Here is an 11,540-nt window from a genome sequence, read left to right on the forward strand (position 1 = left end):
GAAAATGTTCAAATGTTGACAGAAAACGCAACAATTTGAGTGAAGAAGAGACCGTTTCATTCTCACCTTTATAGTCTGAAATATCCATTCAGTATAAACTCAATAGTACAGTCGGCAATACAAGGATGCGATGCTAGAGCTTTTATGTAAATAGGTCATGTGCTGCATTTACCCAATCAATGCCACTGACCCCACAAAATGCAAATTACAATGTTAATGTGAAATGTCAGCTTATGAATACCCAGGATTAATTGTTGAGCGGTGTGAAACATGAAACAAGATATAACCCAAGAATCAGTTTACCCAGTGTGAAAAGATTTCAATTTTAACATGCTATAAAAAATTATCTGTGGGGTATTTTGAGATTCACAAAACTTCACATACACGCTCTAGCGACAATCGAGACAAGGGGCTTAACTGGGCTCCTTTAAAACTTTCTTTGTAGACTGTAAGGTCAAGACTTACACACACTGTTGGGTTTATTTAAAAGATGACAATGTCACAGAATCTTGCCGGACGCAACAGTGTGTCAGGACTTGATTCTATAGAGTTCATGGCCAGTATAATAGTGAAATCTCAAAGAGAAGAAAGCTGAAATGTAATTTAAAAGCTCTCATATTTAGACCGGCTGCTGTTTTGATATTCCTTTGTACTGTTGTGCAAACATATTTCAGAAGGTTTTTAAGACGCAGACTTTATAATTGGTGTTACTAGGATTGTATGGTGTAAAAACACTCGATGGACCACATCAAGAATTAACTAAAATTAACTAACGCATTAATTAACTCATTAATTAATGCGTTAATTTATATTAGTGCTATTTATTTATTTTCTTTCAAATAAGCAAAGTTAAAGCAAATTTAGCCAAACAGTAACTTCAGTATGTATAAGAAATCATAATTTAACAGCCTGGCTTATATAATCAAAAATGTCACAACCTTTTGGAAACTTTGTTGCTGAAAAGACTGAAAAAGTATAACAAATTATGACAAAGTTGCATTATTTCTTTGTTTTATGTCACTTTGATTTGTTTTTACAATTAGAAAGCAGCTTGTCCCAGACACTGAGAGTAGTAGAATAGTATTAGCTTTATAAAAACAAATCACATTTGAATCCCCTCATTATTATTGGCTGGTCAACACATTTATTAATTTATTTGATTATTTAATTAATTTATTCATTTATTTAATAATTTATTTTTACTTGACAGAATTTTTGTAAGTGACCGGAATCTTTAGCCCCTTTCACATAGCAATCCCGGTAAATTACCGTAAAATTGCCAGAATGACTTTACCGGTAGATACACAAATATGCTGTTCTCTCAAGCAACAGCGTTCTGGCTTTTTACCAGTAAGAGAACAATACCGGTAAATTCTGTGATTTCATTCATCAGAAATGATCTTTAAATTCCACACCATTCTCTTCATTCGCCCACATGAGGAGAAGTGCTTTGACGTCCAAGGCATGAGGGGATAATGAAAGAGAATGAGTTTTTGCTCTTAAAAACACAAGACGTGCATATAATATCCAACTGCGGAGCCGCAACGCTGATGAATGGAAAAGAAGGCCGGGTTTCGAGTGCGGCACGGTCAAAGATGATCATCTTTCACATGTTTACATAGAAAAACTATAAAAAAAGCTTACTGTTAACAGTGCAGAGTAATCACATCATCTCCATAAGAACTTTGATTGGCCCAAAGGTTCTGCTTAGCTTATGTTAGCACGTACGTGATCATACCGGTAATCTTCATTCTGCGTTCACACAGAGCACATTACCGATAACTTCCCTTACTGGTAAATTGCCGTAACCAATTTACCAGTATTGGTCCTGTTCACACATGATCTCATACCGGTAATTTACCAGTAAAGACTGTATGTATGAAAGGTGCTATTGTCAACTTTCCACAAAGCATAACCCCTTAGCAAGCACCCGGAACACTTTAGCAACTGCCTAGATAATAAGTTAGATGTCTAAATACATTTTAATCTGTTTCAAACTTCCAGGCAAGGCTTTGTCAAGCCAACATTTAAACTTTTTGAGTTTTAATTATTATTCTTAGCCAGATTGCCTTTGTAAGTTGCCAGGCAACTCTACAAATTAAGGCACACAAAGAAACATCACTTTACTGAATAATGTATTTGCAGTATAACTAGAGGGAGCCTTTAGGAAGCCTTCAAAGTGTTAGTCCTAATTAAAAGTGCCGTGTGTTGAGATCTGCTGAGTTTGAAACACAGCTGTTAAATGCTACATTCAGCTGCAAGACTTTGGTCTTCACATTGCAGTCCTTATATCTGGTTCCTATTTTACAGTAAATGCAAATGATGCGAATGCTTACATACAAGTTGGTAGACATGAAAGATGAACAACTTTCCTGAAACAAGTTGTTGAGTTGAGTATTTTGACGTTTAAATCTTCAACTTTGCACATTAAGTGTGGAACATCGTGGGATCTTTTTGAAATGTCCAGAAACAAAATGAATATTCTGTCATCATTTATCATTTACGCACTCTCATTGCTGTGGAACACAACAGAAGATATTTTGAAGAACTTAACAATACTGGAGCACATTGATTTTCATTGTACGGACTAAAATGGAAACATTTCTTAAATTATTTTGTATGTAAGAAAGTAAGTCATGTTGAAATTTTCATTTCTGGCTTCCATTAGCTATTCTGATGCATATATACAGTTTAGCGGCTGTTATACAAAAACAATTTGAATGCTCAGTGCCACGTTTATTAGAATTAGTATTAAAAAAATGAAATTTATCAATGAATGAGTTCCTGTTTGTAAATGTCAGCGCTTCTGATAGATGGCAAGCCACTGTTTAAAAAAATACTGCAGCAATAGTATTTCAATTATGGTTTTCTTTCTCCATTGTCTCTAGCTTTCATTACTATTTATTGATTTTCAGAAGATCACGTTATATATTCATGAGACTTTGAAATACAGAGTGATGCCTGACAAAAAAAGCTTGAAATGTGGCCATATCTGACATAAGATTATGGCTGCATATTATTATTAATAACAGTGCTACAAATGATGTGATGTGTTTTCTCTTTTCAGAGGATGAGTAAATGAATACAAATACAAATGTTAATGGACATTTTCAGTTTGCCGTCGTGTATGCATATGTGTGTGTTTGTGTCTTTTGTACACACTTGTCTGTGTGTCAGAGTTGATAAGAGAAAATGGTTATGCATTTTTCACAGCTGGAACCCTTCGCACGCTGCATCCGACAGTATCACTTTGCAAACCATTCAAATCAAGTCACGCAAAAACACTCTCGCATATGCTGCAGCTGCATTTAATCAAAATCATTCATAATTCACACCTCTGTGTGTGACTCCTTCCCCTGAAGATAGAATAAAAATGCCATTCGTGATGAAACAACATTGATTGGCCAACATTACTTTGAGCGGCCATTATGGTCCATCTTTTATCCCAGTGCAATTTCTGCAGTGTCTTTATAGAACGGTCATGCTTGCTGTTGAAACTGGCTGTTTTGGCAAATGGTTTTTATATATGAATGAACATAAGGACGGTGATTAGCTGGACTAGAACATTAGCGGAGCAATTTTTGGACAGTTGCTGATGTCTCGGGTAGCTCATCTGCTTTTAACATGCAGTTTATTCTAAATTGCTAATTCGTGTTTCATTTAAATATCACAACGTGTACACACTGTCAAACTGATTTTGATAACTTGAACATATTGCATAAGATTTGAGAGCAAAGACGGTTCTGAATTCATCGAATAACTCACACTTTTTTATTGTCACTGGTTTCGAGGAAGGTATTAGATTCTCTATAACACAGATTTACAATGGAGGGCATGTGAACCCCAGGGGGTACTTGGAATTTTTTCCAGCTTTGTTATACCTATAAAACAGCTCAAAATGTAAAAAAAAAAAAGCCTTAACAGAAGATTAAAACAATGAATCATGGTTAGTTCATTATTTATTGTAGTTTTGCAGTCAGTTATCCTTTAAAAAAAATTTTGTTTTTGGTTTGCAGTCTCAGTCAAAACACATGAATCGTAAACTTAAGTAATACAAATAAAGGCATAAACATGCAACAATTAAATTAATTAAATAATAATGTAACAACATTCATCTAACAATGTTTGTACAAAAAGTGTTTTCAGTCATGTTTCATATAGGGGAGACCGGGGAGTGTTGTAACATGGGGTCTAAATGTAACACTGACAGTTTGAAAAGTCAGAAAAGAGCTATGGTGTCATCGATATCACACTCACATCTCCCTTTTGAGCTCACAGGAGAAGTGGCATACATTTTATGAACAAAACATTTTTTTCAGGGAGAAATGTAAAACATTTTTATCAAGATAATTGTTTTGCCTAGCAATCATTGTATTGTAGATAGTTATTTGACCTGCATAATCTAAAGTAGCTATTTTTCATTTAATGTTGCATTTATGCTAATTTCAAACCCACATGCTAAAACAGTTAGCTAAGTTATGGATGTTATGGGTGGGGATAGTTGTAACACCAACCCCTTATGATGACCCCTTATGATTATTTTATGATCAATCACATCCCCTGTTAAGACACAATCGTGTGAGTTTTTTGTTGCACATTGAGGGATTTATGTGGTAAATATGTTTCCATAGTTTCCATAGTTTATACGCATATCTTCTTCAATTGAGAAACATGCACCTCAATTGAGAATTTTTTTTTTTTGTAATGCACATTATGCACATCTCTGTGTTTCCATTCAGCGTTTTTATGTGATATCCCAAAATTCACATAAAATAGGTGGATGACAACATAGCGACTGAACTGTTTTGTGACAGGAATACAGCACACATGATCACTCACACAAACACACATAGCAGTTGTTTTTGTGCTAAATTTAAGTCCTTAAAGAAATACAATACAATGTTTTTTGTTACTTAAAATTGTTCAATTATTCAAAATTGATTATTCTTTGTTCTTCAATAACATTCTTGCATAAATTTAGATTGTGTGGATTTTATTTCAGCAAATTACCTCTCACTGTTACTCTTTGTGTTTGACATTAACTCACTTAATTTGTGATTGTGTTGTACACGTACTAAGTGAGTTATATTTGTAACAGACAAATGTGGCTACAATTCATTCAAATATTGTGAGATATAGCACAAACAACCACTGAGTTACCGATACTCAAACACAAGGTGTCAATTTCATCCCTGGTCTCCACTACTTGTGATTTCATGACACTTCAATTCCACAACAACTGTGAATTTAGTTTAAAAGTGAATCAAGTGATGATTATGCTAAATGATATCCAGTTCAATTTGAGGTTCAAGAAACATTTCTAGCTTGATGAAAGGGCACTTAAAAGGTACCAATGGTTACACCATTATACTATACTATTCTACTATGAGTAACTTTGCAACTACATGTAAACTAACTCTCAGAGTACTGCTAGGTTGGGGTTTGTAGGATAGGTTGACATGTATTTACAAAGTTCCCCTTCGAGGGAACTCGAACTGCGTCATCGTGACGACACTTTGGGGAACACCCCTCGCGTAAAGCGTCTGAAGAAACAATGGAATCAGCCCAATCCTGATTGGTGTTGCGTGATGACGTAGTATGTGACGGTATACCCGGAAGATACAAAGAGATGTCTGAACACAACAGAGATAGCTTTTTTGCTCTTCAGCGTTAGCGCTCTGTGTTGTCAGTCTAAGAGTATTTGGTGTTGTTGTCTACTAACATTGTTTTCACAAGCATTCAAGGCTCGCAAACTCTGTGGCTGGTCCCGTGCTGTTGAGGCAGCACAGTTGATCAATCATGGACTCGCAGATGGGTCTGTCAAGGGAACCTGAGAGTGCTGAGGCATCTTCTCCTTCCCGGAGACAGCTCCTTTGTTCTCCTTCCCCGTGTGGAAGCTCGCGCTGCGGCTTCTTCCCCCGGGGTGGAGGACCCGATGCGTGAGCTGTCTGATTCTGAGGAATTAGACGGGCTCCGTATCGAGGCTCGCCTTTTCCTAATGCAAGATTCAATCTCGCGTTGCAGAGGCGCCGCGTAGGTTCGGGTCTGCTATTAAAGTGATACAACGTGACACGGTGAGAAGGCATGTGATACTGTTGAGTGCGAGGTATGCAGTCAGCTCCTGAGGGTGCTGGCTGTTTTCATTGAAAAATATCCCGACGCGTGCTGCCTTGCGCCTTTCGGGTGTTTCAGCCTTGCGCCTGTTTGACTTTCTTCTCGAGGGATGAAAGCCAATTGTATTATAACGGCTTGAACTACATTGCTGAGGCAACGTGTGGTTTACGAGTCCGTATAAATACAATAAAACAGTATCGTCTGATGAGTATGGCTGCATTTAATTCTGAGGAATTAAATAAAATATGATCTGACTTTGAGGAGTTAGATATTCAGCCTATTATTCAGACCATGTTTCACCATATTGTGGCTGCATTTAATTTCGAGGAATTAAATTAAAATATTATCTGACTTTGAGGAGTTAGGTGTATTTTTTACGCAGCCTATTATTCAGACCAGGTTGCACGGGTTGGGTGATTATGATGACATTTCATTCTGAGGAATTGAGTGTCATGTTATCTGACTTTGATAAGTTAGATGCTTTTAATCAGTCTGTCGCCCAAGCGTGTTATACTCAAGTAAAAGTATGTATACCTAAATAAAAAATGACTCCAGTAAAAGTAGAAAGTCCTCCATTCAAACATCACTTGAGTAAAAGTACAAAAGTATCCAATTTAAAACGTACTCAAGTACCGAAAGTACAAATTAAATATTCAAATTAACTGTAAATATCAATAATTAAGCAGATCAATTATTTTGGGAGTGATATGCAATGCTTTAATTGAACAAATGATAAGATTAGATACTGCAATTAAGAATTTGTTAGATTTGCAATCATAAGAGACAATGAAGCACCTTAACACAGTATAGGGGTTGAACTTAAAATAGACATGCTCCATAACATTAGCTGCATCAAACAGAAGATGTGCAAGATACTATTAACTAATTTAAAATGAATTCAAAAGCCATAACCACAATGACATATTACTTAACAATGAGTTAATAGTGATGTGCCTCAACAAGTAATGTCATGACATAATGAAACCTTTGCACATCGTTATCGAATGATTAATTAAAGCAGACAACTGGAAGTTGAAATGCATGGTTTTGACTTATTGTGATAATCAACAGATTAATTTACATATTAGTTAATATAATATGTTATTAGGGAATTAATACATTGTCATATTTAATTAATAGAAATTCATGTATTACTTAATCTATTAATCATAGAATGTTCATTAGTTGCTGATGCAGTGATCATTAATAAATAGTTTAGTTCTTTGTGAGTCATACATTAACTCTTGATTATCTGTGCATTAGTCAAGCATGAATTAATGCATATTAGTGCACCCGTATAGTAAAGTGTTACCGATGCTTTCATAGTAAATAGTGTGCCGCGAAAGAAAAAAGTTTGGGAAACACTGAGCTAACATTAGTGTGGCAAACCTAGTCAGCTTTTCCAAGTCTATCCCCGACTGGATCATCCATGACCGATTGACAGCATGCAGGGAGAACCAGCTTACTAGCTTGATTCTCTCCTGCACCCACGTTTTTTGTTGGTTTGGAAAGCAAGTGTAATAAATACTTGGAGCGGGCATGGGGAAATGTATTGGAGTAAAAAGTAAACTTTGTCTGTGATATTTTAGTGGAGTAAGAGTGAAAGTAGATGCAAATAAAACATACTCAAGTAAAGTAGAGATCCCCGAAAAAAATACTTAAGTAAAGTAACAAAGTATTTTTACTTCATTTCTTACCACCACTGCCTGCGGGACACATCAGTTTCAGGCAATTGCTAATCGCAGTGTCCGCCCTAGTGTTGTGGCCCTGTCGAGCTGCTCCCTTAGATGAGGCCCCTGCTGGCCAGCTGCCTCTCCCGGGTAGGAGCGATTGAGGTCGCCTCCCCTGTGGAGCTTTTGGGAATCGATGTTGTGCTCCCACCGTCTAGTATGCTTCGGGCCACATCGTTTCTCAGCGCACGCGCGCTGCACCAGCCGCCTCTAGCAAGACCTGCGGCGGTCCAGCAAGCGCTTACACACACCGAAAATCTTCCTCGATTTCGCCCTGCCGGTTAGCCGTTTCAGGGGGTCGGGGAGGAGGCTCGGTTGACACCCGAGGCCGGCCGATTACACCACCCGAGGCTTAGCAGATTATTCTGGCGCATGGTTATGCCTCCGAATATATCTGCATGGGCCCTGCGTACTGTAGAATGGGGTTACAGGCCGCAGTTCAGTTCCCCTCCCCCGAAGTTCAACGGGGTGGTCTGGACTGTGGTCGGCCCAGAGCAGGTGCGGGTTAGGGAACAGGAAGTACACTACCTGTTGGTTAAGGGGGCTTTTGAACATATTCCTCCGCCAGTTAGGGAGTCCGGGTTCTACATCCAGTACTTCATAGTTCCTAAGAAGGATGGCCAGTTGCGTCCAACTTTAGATCGGAGGTACTTGGATCGTTCTCTGAGGAGATTCAGATTCAAGATGCTTGAGTATTTCCTTGTCATGATTCAGATCCAGTCTGAGGACTGGTCTGTCACGGTGGATCTAAAGAGGACGCATACTTCCATGTATCCATCCTTCTGTGTCACGGGGGATTCCTGAGGTTCGCTTTCGGGGGCGAAGCGTATCATTGTCGGGTTCCTCCTTTCGGCCTGGCTTTTTCCCCTCGCGAGTAGCAGCAGTTCGGCATTGAGATGTCGTCCTTGGCTGCTCTCGGCGCGTGGGGTTGAGACTCTGCCATGTTCCTGGGAGCCATATGGGATCCTCTACGTTGTGGGCACGATAGTCCCCCGCACGTATCGAGTTCATACGGGCGATGGTCTCCAAATGAATCTAGGCCACAGCATCACTCTGTGGCAGTTTTGGACTGCTGGAACTTATGACTTATGGGACTTATGCTGCGTCCAACAGGATTTCTCTTGGCCTGCTGCATGAGACCCCTACAGTGGTGGCTGAGAACCGGGGGGGTTTTCCTCGAGGGGAAAACCATTCTGTATGATCAGGGTAACGCGCAGATGCCTTCGTTCCCTCGTCATATGGAAGAGGCCTTGGTTCCTGTCCCGGGGGCCAGTGCAGGGAGCATCATGTTGTCGGGAAAACCGTTTCAACTGATGCCTCCCTCACTGGTTGGGACATCGTCATGGACGGCCGCTTTGCGATAGGTCTGTGGGAGACCCGGCAATCTTCCTGGCACATCAACTGCCTGGAAATGCTGGCTGTCTACAAGGCTCTGAGGAGCTTTCTTCCGGACCATGTCGTAATACGATCCGACAACATGTCGGCTGTATCGTATCTAAACCACCAGGGGGGCCTGAGGTCGCGCCCACTTTACAGACTGGTGCACCAGGTTCTCCTGTGGTCCCAGGGGAGGTTGTCATCCCTCAGGGCGATGTACATTCCCGGGGACTGAAATCAGGGAGCAGACATCCTGTCGAGGCAGGGGCTGAGGCCCGGGGAATGGCGACTCCACGCCGAAGTGGTGGAAGCCATGTGCGAGCGGTTTGGCCCAGTGGAAGTGAATCTATTCGCGTCTCGAAGGCGTCCCACTGCCCACTGTGGTTCTCCCTCGCCCATCCGGCCTCGCTGGGGCTGGATGCCATGGCGCAGATGTGGCCGAGGCTGCGTCTGTACGCTTTTCCCCGAGTACTCTGCTCCCGGGAGTTCTGGAGCATGTCCACCAGGAGGGCATCAGCCTTCTCTTAGTAGCACCCCGGTGGCCCACTCGAGTATGGTTCTCCGACATCATCTACCTGCTGGACGGTCCCCCTCTGAGGAGGGACCTGATATCTCAGGCCAGGGGCACGATATTCTACCCCTGGCCAGAGGTGTGGGATCTCTGGGTCTGGCCCCTGAGGGGGCCTAGTACCTGGGAGAGGGCCTGTCGGAGGGCCTGCCCTACTCAGCTCCAGAGCTCCTTCCACCAGGAGGTTATACAGCCTGAAGTGGAATGTATTTTCCACGGGAGGTGAACCCAGTTATCTGCCCGGTGGCTTCAGTGCTGGGGTTCCTTCAAGACCGCTTCTCCACCGGTCTTTCCCCGTCCACACTTAAGGTGTATGTGGCTGCCATTGGGGCTTTCCACGCACCTTTAGGTGATGGGCTGTTGGGAAGGCACCATCTGGTTGTACGATTCCTCCGTGGGGTTCGGAGGATGAGGCCTGCGGCTCGTTCCAGAGTCCCAACCTGGGACCTGGCAGTGGTGCTTGGATGGTTGGCTGAGGCCCCCTTTGAGCCGCTGGAGTCGGCTGAGGATCCTGACCTTCAAGGTGGCCTTTCTCCTTGCCATCACTTCTCTGAGGAGAGTGGGGGACCTCCAGGCCTTGGCTATCACGCCAACCTGCCTGGAGTTTGCCCCTGGCAGAGTTAAGGCCATCTTGCATCCAAGTCCGGGCTTTGTGCCCAAGGTGCCATCTAATGTGACACGGTCAGTGGTTCTTCAGGCCTTCCGTCCTACACCTCAAGTGACGGCGGAAGAGAGCAGACTTCACCTCCTCTGCCCCGTGCGGGCATTGAGTATTTACCTGGAGAGGTCTGCTCAGTGGAGAAAGTCAGACCAGTTGTTGGTGTGTTTTGGTTCACCCAAGAAGGGGCTGCCTGTTTCAAAACAGACAAGCAGTAACTGGATTGTCCAGGCTATTGCCACAGCTTATCAGGTGTGCAATCTGCCTTCACATTTAGCCGTGAGGGCTCATTCCACCAGGAGCATGGCCTCCTTGGTGGCCCATCTTTCCGGAGCCTCTATGCAAGAGATCTGTGAGGCGGCTGGGTGGGCCACCCCGCACACCTTCATTAGGTACTACGGCCTGCATCTCCCTGAGATGCCTGGCGCTAGTGCTGGGTTCCAGCTTCACACTGGGTTGGGTATGATTGGTGCGGCATAGTTGGTACTCGTTCCCCAAAGTGTCGTCACGATGACGCAGTTCGAGTTCCCTCGAAGGGGAACGTCTCGGGTTATGACTATAACCCTTGTTCCCCGAGAAGGGAACGAGACACTGCGTCTTGTGTCCACCCAATCAGAAAGAGCACTCGCTTCATCGCAAAGAACGCTATCTCTGTTGTGTTCAGACGTCTCTTTGTATCTTCCGGGTATACCGTCACATACGCAAGACCAATCAGGATTGGGCTGATTCCATTGTTTCTTCAGATGCTTTACTCGAGGGGTGTTCCCCAAAGTGTCGTCACGATGACGCAGTGTCTCATTCCCTTCTCGGGGAACAAGGGTTATAGTCATAACCCGAGACGTTACTTATAGTGTTAGTTATAAATAAAGTGTTAGCAGATAGGGGCGTTCCCCAAAGTGTCGTCACGATGATGCAGTGTCTCGTTCCCTTCTCGGGGAACAAGGGTTATTGTCATAACCCGAGACGTTACTTATAGTGTTAGTCATAAATAAAGTGTTAGCAGATATTAAGCAGACAGTCTACTAATACTCTAATTACTGGTAGTTGGCAGTTAGTTGTCATGTATAAAATAAATTCAAACACGTAAAAACTC

The sequence above is a fragment of the Gobio gobio genome, assembly GCF_949357685.1.
Source record: "Gobio gobio genome assembly, chromosome: 12".
Classification (NCBI taxonomy): Eukaryota; Metazoa; Chordata; class Actinopteri; order Cypriniformes; family Gobionidae; genus Gobio; species Gobio gobio.